Source organism: Muntiacus reevesi, chromosome 19 (genome assembly GCF_963930625.1).
Source record: "Muntiacus reevesi chromosome 19, mMunRee1.1, whole genome shotgun sequence".
NCBI classification, from domain to species: Eukaryota; Metazoa; Chordata; class Mammalia; order Artiodactyla; family Cervidae; genus Muntiacus; species Muntiacus reevesi.
Genome location: NC_089267.1, coordinates 32,172,866 through 32,183,645, shown reverse-complemented (window position 1 = coordinate 32,183,645; position 10,780 = coordinate 32,172,866).

The following is a 10,780-nucleotide window of genomic DNA, read 5'->3' as shown; positions in this document are numbered from 1 at the left end:
CTGTATTCAGGGAATTAAGCAGACTGCTTCTCAAACTGAAGCACACATAATTGCAAGATGTGTAACAGTGTGTGTGCGTGCTAAGTTGCTTCAGTCGTGTCCGACCCTGTGAGACCCTGGGGGCTGCAGTCCGCCAGAATCCTCTGTCCGTAGGATTCTCCAGGCAAGGACACTGGAGTGGGCTGCTCTGCTCTCCTCCAGGGCATCTTCCCAACCCAGGGATCGGACCCTTAGGTCTCTTAGGTCTCTTGGTCCTCCTGCCTTGGCAGGCGGGTTCTTTACAACTAGCGGTACCTGGGAAGCCCCACCCAGTAACATGACTGGGTGGTATTTGAAGCAATAATTGGCCCATCTTGAATTACCAGTTTTGCTCTTGAATTGGGGAAAACTGTTTCAGTTTTTTAACTTGTGTCAAATGGTATACAGTATTACTAGGTGAAACACCTCCACGAATGTTTGTGTTCATTGCTGTATCCCTGGGACAATGGCACTGAGTAGGCACCTGATTATTGAGTGAATGAATTACGAAATAGAATGCAAAATGATTATGCGTTTTAAAGAAAAAATATGAGATTTCAAAGAAATGTTCTGTTTGCTGTCTACAGCTTTGAATAATGCTTCTAGTTTCCACTTCACATTCTTTGATGCCTTAGGAAAAACAGTAGGTAAATACTAATTTAACACATCTAAAAGATTACATGAACATTTCCTAGTTGAGGTAAATCTAAGAGAGATGTCAATAACATCTCTTATGAGTGAAAAGGATGAGGTCATTGAGTGTAGTGGGACAAACTCCAGAGATACATGTGCTAAGAAGTAAAGTGATGCATTCTTGGATTCCAGAAGAAAGGAAATTGTGGGTTTTCAATATTTATATGCTAGCCAGTTAAGTGTTGTGAAGCTGCAAACAGTAGATAAACTGGTACAAGTAGCTCCCAGTGTCTGCCTTTCAGAGAACACACATGACAGGCAGCAAAGTTAGGGATTGCATGATTATAAATGAGTCACACAGTTAAGAACTAGGGAGTAATTTTAGACCATTGATTTCTAAAGAGACAGGGAAAGTTTTCCACTAAGGACACATGAAGTGTGGATTCCTATAAACAGCTCAGTGTGAATGCCACTAGCTTGCTTGCTGCTTTAGGACCTGTGTCAGAGTAACAGAGATGACACAATATTGCCAAAAAGCCTCTTTCTTCTGTCACCTTTGTTGGGCAAACTCATCAAAGGACTGGGAAAGAAAGGGAGTGGGTTGGATTCCAAATGTACTAAATCTCTTCCATTAATTAAGATGGGAAAATGCTGGGGAAGGTTCAAGAATATTATAAAGGGTTATCAAAAATGTGACAGCGCTGTGCAGAACCATAATGGCACCTGAGGTAAAAGGAAAAATTCATCAACTACCCATTTAACATTAATGAATTCTACAGCATGTATTATAAATCACAACTCAATTTAAACAAAAAAAATATTATGAAAAAAGACCCCCCGCCCCCCTCCACCAAGGATATGGGGGATGATAGGGCTGAAAACATTTTTTCTAGGACATAAATTCCCCCTAGCTCTTATATAAAGGATGAAGAAGGGATAATAGAACCTACGGACAAGAAGAGACCTGGAGTAGGGGGATAAGGAGGCTCCTGAGGAGAAGGAACTCAAGACCCCAGGCGAAGCAGGTCCACGGTCACCATCAGCAGCTGCCAGTTTCAGGCAACACAGAACTGTGGTGGAGGCCCTGGTGGAAGGAGAGACGTCTCCCTGGGTCTGCAGAGCTCAAGACAGAACACAGGCCAGACTAGCTGAGCCTACCCCGACCCTCCAAAATGCAGACACTCAGCTTCTTCCGTGTCATATTCCCTTTTGAGAAGGAGAACTAGGATTCAAGATACGTTAGGAGGGGAGAAACAGCCCTGACAGAGACTTTTAATTGTCTTAATTAAATTTACCTCAAGTTCATGTTCAACACTGGAGGAGATATAATCTTAATCTATAGTTTCATTACTTATTTATTTTGTTGGCAGGAAGGAGGATTTGAGGACAAGATGAATTGGTACAGAAAACAGAAAATATTAATATATACTTTTTCACAAAGTACTTAGGCATGGAGTGTAATTCAGTTTTGTTACAGGGGAATTAAATTGAGGTAATATAATTAAAGCCTTGTCTTGTATTTGACTCACTGCTAAGAGGCAGTTTCAAGGTAGCAAGTAGCTTAGCTAATAAATACGCATGGATTATACTCTATTAAAAATCCCCCTGGGTATGGAAATCATGCAAGTCTTGCAGTTAGGCTTCAAGAACATTAAGTTCTGGCAATATCAACAAGACAGCAGCGCTTATGTTGTAGCAAGTGAGAGGAGTTTCTTTTTTTTATTCATACTTTTATGATAAAAAATAAAGAAGGTTAAGCATAAGCCAAAGCATGATTGTGAACAGAGGAGTGAAATTTTTGTGAATTTTACTCTGGGTTACCATATGATACAAATACATTACTACCATTTCATAAGAAATTTTTGCTCATAATAGAGTTGTAATTGTTAAGCACAGTGTATTATTGAGATTGCTTGTTTACTCTGTAAATGGTATTAAATTTAAACACCTCTTTTGATTGTGAAAAGGCCTGTATCCTATCTATAAACCAAATTGAGTAAATTGTCTTGAAAATTCTGGGTTAACTGGTGCCATCTAGTGGTGAAGGAATCTATTGCTTTTTAACCACCAGTATTTTGGGACCGCAGTGACTGGCTTCAGGAACGAAGCAGGCAAAAATCAAAACTAAACAAACAAAAAAATAGGCAATCATCCCCACGCATGACCAATTGTTCAAGTTTTGTGTCCTCTCTGCAAAATGTCTACCTTTGTTTTCTCTTTGGTGTATTTGTCTAGTTGTGGGTTTTTAAATTCACTTGTCCGGAGAATTTATAGATATCTGAAAGATGGGCGAAGGGAATTATGCCACCATCCTGCAACCAGAACTTAAGTGATAGGGTTTTGGTTCTAGAATTTTATGGTCCTCTGAGCGAACTTGATGGACTTTAAACTCCTCTAGATTGGATTGATATCACACAAAATTCTGTCTCCCAGATAGGCTTCTCTCTCTCTTCTTGCATTAATAATATTTTTATACAGTAAAAAAGGCACCTATAGTTCTTCCTTGAAATGTGGCCTGTCTAAGGTTCCCTGCCTAAATTTTCCTGCATCCCCATTTTCCCCAGAAAATGACTGTACTACATTTAAACCTTAAATCAGCTCCCACTGAGAAAAAAATTTCAAAAAAGATTTTTTTTTTCTAATTCTTAATCATACCCATTGAAATAAAGAACCCAGAGAATGACATGAGCATCTTCATGGCATAAGATATTCACTTTCTCCTCTCCTTTGATTTAAAGCTAATCGGATATATATAACCAAACAAAAGTGCCTGTGTGCAGTGCATTAGGACGCCAGGGAGACACAGACATTTTCTGCATCTGAAAGGGAATGGACTGGACCTCAAACAGGACTCGGGGCCGTGAGTATCTCAGTTGCTGTGGAGGCAAAGGGGCAGTCATGGTCCCTCTAGCAGAGGAGGTGGAAAGGGAAGTGTTTAGCGAAAATCTGTCAGCCTGCTCAGGTACAGCTGGAGAGACCTGCTGCTCTCCAGGAGCACCTGGATCTGTGAAGCAAACCGTGTGACGCAGGAGGGAAAGGGGAGGGAAGAAAGCAGACAAAGAGAATAAAAGGATCACATTTCCTGCTGTCCCCTCCACGATTTCAGCAAGACGACAACTCACAGTCCCCTGGGATTCCCTCCTGGGCTGCCGACACAGACAAAGCCCCAGGCCCTATGCACGTACCTCCCTACTCTGCTTCCAGCTTCTTTTTAGGCCACAATTTGTAGGGTCACGCCCAACTTTTTTGCAAGTCATGTCCACTCAGAGAAACCAAAAATTTGTGCTAAGAGCCATCTTCTGGAAAACAAAAGAAAGGTTTCTGTCAATCTGTTGAACTGTTGAATCAAGGTAAACAAAACCTTCCCTAAATAAAAAAGGCATTTGCCCTTTCAAATGAGATTTTTATCACAAGTTATGAAATAGCACAGTAATACAGTATCGCAGGAAGAAAATGGCAATTCTTAAGCAAAGGAACTGACAGACACATAATATTGCAATATAACTGATAAAGAATTCAAATGGCTGTTATGAAGAAATTCAACAAGGTACAAGATAACTCAGAAAGACAATTCAAAGAACTTAGGAATAAAATTAATTCTATGGAGTCTGTTTCTCCAAGTTCGTTACTAGCCTTGACTAGTTCTGCAGCCTTCTTCCTCGCAATCATCACTGATGTCTCTACTTTTGTGCATGTATGTGTATTTTATTCCCATTTTACAAAAATCTTGGCTTCTAAGGTGTTGATCCTGTGTCAGCAGGTAAGGAATCCGCTGCAATGCAGGAGACCCTGATTTAATTCCTGGGTCAGGAAGTTCCCCTGGATTAGGGAAAGATTACTGACTCCAGTATTCTTGGGCTTCCCTGGTGGTTCAGATGGCAAAGAATATACCTGCAGTGCTGGAGACCTGGGTTTGATCCCTGGTTGGGAAGATCCCCTGGAGAAGAGAGTGGCAATCGCTCCAGTATTCTTGCCTGGAGAATCCCCATGGACAGAGGACCTGTTGGGCTACAGTCCATGGGGTCACAAAGAGCTAGATACGACTGAATGAGTAAGCACACTGGGTCAGTGTCCTAATAATCAGCTAGTAATCGTCCTAAGTCGTGCGAACACATTTACTCCATCTTCTTGCTGAGCTATGTGGGTGTGAGTTGGTGTGCACATTCAAAAGTTCAGGCAGTTAACAAATATTTCATGATTTTTGCCTTAAGCACAGGTCATCCTATTTCGCTCTGGAATGATGATGGGTGGAGAACAATACATTCTCTCCTGTGTGTGCATGCATCCCTGTGCATATGTTCATACTTCCAGATCCCCTGAAATATACAGTTGATTATCAAAGTCCACTTATGGCTCTTGCATCCTCTGGATGTCTCTGTTAACATTTCTGGTTTTTCTGTTCATTGGACAAGCCAGTATCACATCTGCAATATTGACCTTCCATGAAGGCTTCCCACCATGATTATGACTATTTTCAACTCTGTCCCTTGGCCTAAGGCTTTTCCAGGTTCTAGTCCAAATCAAACATTCAAATTAAATACAACATTCAAAAGTAAAGATCATGGCATCTGGTCCCATCACTTCATGACAAATAGATGGGGAAACAATGGAGACCATGGGACTTAACTTTATTTTCTTGGGCTTCAAAATCGCCTCCAACTAATAAAAATAAATGAAAAAACAATCACTGCAGATGGTGACTGCAGCCATGAAATTAAAAGACGCTTGTTCCTTGGAGGAAAAGTTATGACCAACCTAGACAGCATATAAAAAAGCAGAGACATTACTTTGCCAACAAAGGTCTGTCTAGTCAAGGCTATGGTTCTTCCAGTAGTCATTATGGATGTGAGTGTTGGACTATAAAGAAAGCTGAGTGCCGAATTGATGCTTTTGAACTGTGGTGTTGGAGAAGACTCTTGAGAGTTCCTTGGACTGCAAGGAGATCCAACCAGTCCATCCTAAAGGAAATCAGTCCTGAATATTCATTGGAAGGACTGATGCTGTAGCTGAAGCTCCAAAACTTTGACCACCTGATGTGAAGAACTGACTCATTGAAAAAGATGCTGATGCTGGGAAAGGTTGAAGGCAGGAGGAGAAGGGGACGACAGAGGATGAGATGGTTGGATGGCATCACTGATTCGATGGACATGAGTTTGAGCAAGCTCCGGGAGTTGGTGATGGACATGGAGCCCTGGTGTGCTGTAGACCATGAGGTTGCAAAGAGTCAGACATGACTGAGTGACTGAACTGAACTGAGTTTTCAGTTTTAAATCTGTCTATCCTAAATCAAGATCCAGTGCATAGTGAAGGTGCAAGAATCTAGACTGGGAGGACTTCAAAACTCCAGAGGAATGGGTAAAGAAGATGTGGTACATATATACAATGGAATATTACTCAGCTATAAAAAGGAATGAAATAATGCCATTTGCAGCTACATGGATGGACATAAAGATTGTCATACTGGAGCTTCCCTGGTGGCTCAGAGGTAAAGAATCCACCTGCCAATGCAGGAGACATGGGTTCAATCCCTTGTCCAGGAGCATCCCAAATGCTGCAGAGCAACACATGCCCGTGTGCCAGGACTATTGAGCCTGTGCTTTGGAGCCTGAGATTCTCATATACTGCCTCAACTATTGAAGCCTGTGAACCCTCGAGCCCCTGCTCTGCAACAAGAGAAGTCACTGCAATGAGAAGCATGCACAACGCAACCAGAGAGTAGCCCCAGCTCGCCACACTAGAGAAAAGCCCCCACAGCAACGAAGACCCAGCACAACCAAAAATAAATAAATAAAATTTAAAAAATATTGTCATTGTGAAGTAAGTCAAACAGAGAAAGACAAATTTATGATACTGCTTACATGTGGAATCTAAGAAAATGGTACAAGAGAAATAGAATTACAGATGTAGAAGCAGAGTTTATGGTTACCAGAAGTAAAGGAGCCATAAATTGGAAGACTGGGGTTGATATATACACACTAGTATATATAAAATAGATAAATAATAAGGACTTACTGTGTAGCCTAGGGAACCCTACTCAATACTCTGTCATGGCCTATATGAGAAAAGAATCTGAAAAAGAGTGGATGTATGTATATGTATAACTGATTCACTGATTCACACCTGAAACTAATAGAAAATAGTGTCAATAAATCAGCTCTACTCCAACAACAGTTAAAAAAAAACAGTAAAGGTGAAGAAATTACAAAAACTAAAGGAAGAAAAATATTTTGAGCCACATGCAACTTATATGATGTTCAAATTTCAATATAATGGATGAAGTTTTGTTGGCACACATGCTTATTCATGTCCACATGTCTACGGCTGCTTTGGCACTGCAATGGCCACGTAGAGTGACAGAGATAATTCACGGTGCTCAACAAACTCTTTGCTTCCCACTGCTGCTTGTTTCCCTGCAAATCACAATGATGTCTTCATAATTTGGCTGCTGCTAATAATGCCATGATTAGCATGGAGTGCACATATTTTCTTGAACTATTTCTTGTATTCTTTGGATAAATACCTAGAAGTGGGATGGCTAGATCATATGGTAGTTCTATTCTTAAATTTTGAGCCGTCTCTATATTATTCTCCATAGGGCATGCATGCTCAGTCGTTCTGTCCTTTCCGCCTCTTTGAGACCCCATGGAATGTTGCCCGTCTGACTCCTTTGTCCATGGAATTTTCAGGCAAGAATACTGGAGTGGGTTGCCATTTCCTACTGCAGGGGATCTTCCCGACCCAGGGATCAAACCCACATCTCTTGCTTCTCCTGCATTGGCAGGTTGACTGTTTACCACTGAGTCACCTGAGAAGCTTGTTTTCCATAGTAACTACACCCATTTACGTTCCCTTCAACAGTGTATGAGGGTCCCCTTTTCTCCACATTCCTGCCAACGCTCATTTTTTCTTGCCTTATTTGGTAAAATTCTATCAGATGTGAGGTGATATCTCATTGTGGCTTTTATTTGCATTACCCTGATAATTAGTTTTGTTGAACATCTTTTCATGTGCTAGCTTGTTGGTCATCTGTATGTCTTCTATTCCTCTCCTCTGCCCATCCTTTAATTAGGTTGTTTTTGTTGTTGTTGAGTCATATGAGTTGTTTATGTACATTATGGCATCATTTACAATAGCCAAAATAAGGAAACAAACTTGGTGTTCAATGACTGATGAATGAATAGAGATGTTTTACATGTTTCCATTTCTTTCAGATTAAAAAAAAACTTCTATTGAAAAATATAATAGTTCCCATACAATAGTTGCAATTCTGTGAGAGCAACATTTACAATTCAATTTCAGTTCTTACTCACACACAGCATTTTCTCCAATTCATTTGGAAAAACATTTTAGATCCTCAAACCTCAGAAGCTTCATTCAGAGACAGGAAAGTGTGCACATTCCACAAAAAGTACCCTTGTTTAAGAATCTCCTATTGTTAGAAGACTAAAAAGTGTAGAGGTTAAAAATATAAAATACTAAGAAACTCTATGATACAGTGATTAATAATAGCATGGGCTCTAAGGCCAAACTGTCTAGTGTCAGGTCTACCACCTCGGCCTCTTTGAACAGGTTGGCACACGTCCCATGCTTCAATTTCCTCTTCCTTATATTTTGAATCATGATATTACCACTCTCGTGAGGCTTTAGGAAAAGCTACTTAGTAACCTCTTAATATCTCAGTTTCCTCATCTGTAAAATAGTGACACAGCAGTACCTCTAGCAAAGTTGGCTTCCTGTGAAGAGTACATGATATAGTATGTGTTAGGTGGCTAGTATCAGAATGAGTTTATATTCATGGGACATTTATATAGTGCTTGGCAAATACTGAGCACTCAGGAAGTGTTAGTCATTATTATACAATACTGAGAACTTGAAAAGAAGTTTACCTGCTTTTACATTTAGGTAATGATCAGAGAGAACACAGACATAATTACTGAACTTTAAAAGCTATTATTTTCAAAGTTCTTTAGTTGATGTTGACCTACAAAATCTAAATGATTTTGAAATTACAGACGATAATGTCTTTACGATAACATATCTGAAATTTGGTAAGTTTGAAGAATGGGACACCTGTTTCAGTCTTCACTCTGATTTGATAGTATACGTATATAGACATGCCTGTTCCAAACATTGACAGTAACTCATCCACAGAATCAGAAAAAATGTTAAATAAATTTTGATGTAAGATCATTTGAAATGCATATATTGTCACTTCCGATAGCACATATGAAGAACCCAAATCCTGAGCCAATAGCCAATATTTCATAAATATTTAGTAGGAGATGGAACAAAGTATATTTGAAAACCCAGCAAGATTTTTGTTACCAAATTATCTCAGTCAGAACTAATTCTTAATGTCTTTCAGTTACTCTAATTGCTTTGCATTTCTCTGTAATAATGCAATAATTTTAAATTAAAATAAATTATCCTCAAATCTTATATTGCAAATAAAAGCCCTTATTCTTAAATTGTGCTTTTTAGAACCTGGGTTGATTTGTGAGTGCCACTGAAGCAATGTTGTACTGAGTGGTTAATGTTGCTAAAAGATTCACTGAAGTTTGAATCGATACAAAAATATGTTATTCCTGATTTTCATGAATATGCTGCAGTCCCTATTTTTATCACCTAGTTTGAAATTCATGATCTTATTTACTTTCCCAAAGTAGTAACACATTGTTTTATTCCTGGAATCTTCTACTCTACAAAATTTTCATTATACCTATAATTGTTTTGTTTTTCTCTTCCTTAGAAGTTGGTGACATCTCATTTGCTTAGTTTTAGGTCAAGCACTGTGTCCATAAAACCATCTAGACTAGGGAGTGTCCCCCAGATTCACTATACACTGTATCAAATCTATCATGGTCATATATCAGCTGAATAGTGACATTTGTAAGATTGTTGACATCACACATCTTTTAGAATGTTGATGGTATGTCAATGAAAAATCCTAAACCAAATATAAGCAAAACAAATCAGGCAATGTTAACAATACAACCTGACCAAGGTGGGTTTATTTCAAACATCAAGATTGTTTTACAAATTTATTAGTGCAGTTCACCCATACTATTAGAGTATAGGAGAAAGGCTGAGTTATCATCTCATTACTGCAGAACAAGCATTCAATGAAATTCAGCAGCAGTTCATAATAGAAATTACTAATAAACTAGGAAACAAGGGAATTTCTTTAACCTGATAAACAGAACCTACCAAAATTACCACAAACATCAATGCAATAAACATCTATAATGAGAAGCAGGACAAGAATGCCAGCTATCTCTACTTTTACTCAACATTCTATAGGAAGACCTATGCTATACAATATGGAAAAAAAAGAAATGAAAGGGGCTGCATTCTTAATTTGTCCATACTTTTAAAGGTAAAGGTCTAAGAAAGCAGGCTAAGGAAGAAGAAGCAGAGGAGTCACACAAAATCGTAAAATGAAATCTTAGTTGAATTATAGTTAACAGAGAAGGAGCTGAAGGGTTAATTTGAATCACTACTATAATAGAGTCAGAAAAAACACAGCCCTTCTGACTGAAAAAGGGAACTAAGAGCCCTGATTTTATCTTTACCCATTTTATGGTAAAATATAAACAAACAACTTGTGGGAGTTCAGTGGCATCTTAGAGTGGTTAAGGGAATAAAAAGCTCCAAAGAATTTTGAGATGGAATGTATTACTACTGAATTATTGATTACAAATTAATCCAGGATTGAAAAAAGATTATTTTTACAGATACCCTTCAGACTCAACAGATATTAATTTAAGCTTGGTTTATCTGGCAGGACATTGAACTGAAATCCTGGAAACATTTTATAGAGTCTATGGATAGCTGTCGTCTTAGTGATTCAGCAGCAGAGTCACTGAAAAAATAAAAATACAAAATTATGTTGTATTTCTTCACACCAAAAACACAACAGAAAGAGATGTTAACAAATAATCCTATTTACAATTGCATCAAAAAGAATTTAAAAAAGCATAAAGTACCTATGAATCAATTAAACCAAGGAGGTGAATACCTGCACATTGAAAACTATGTCACTTCTGCAATTTTCTGGAAGAGTTTGAGTAAGATAGGTGTTAGCACTTCTCTAAATTTTTGGTAGAATTCAGCTGTGAAGCCATCTGGT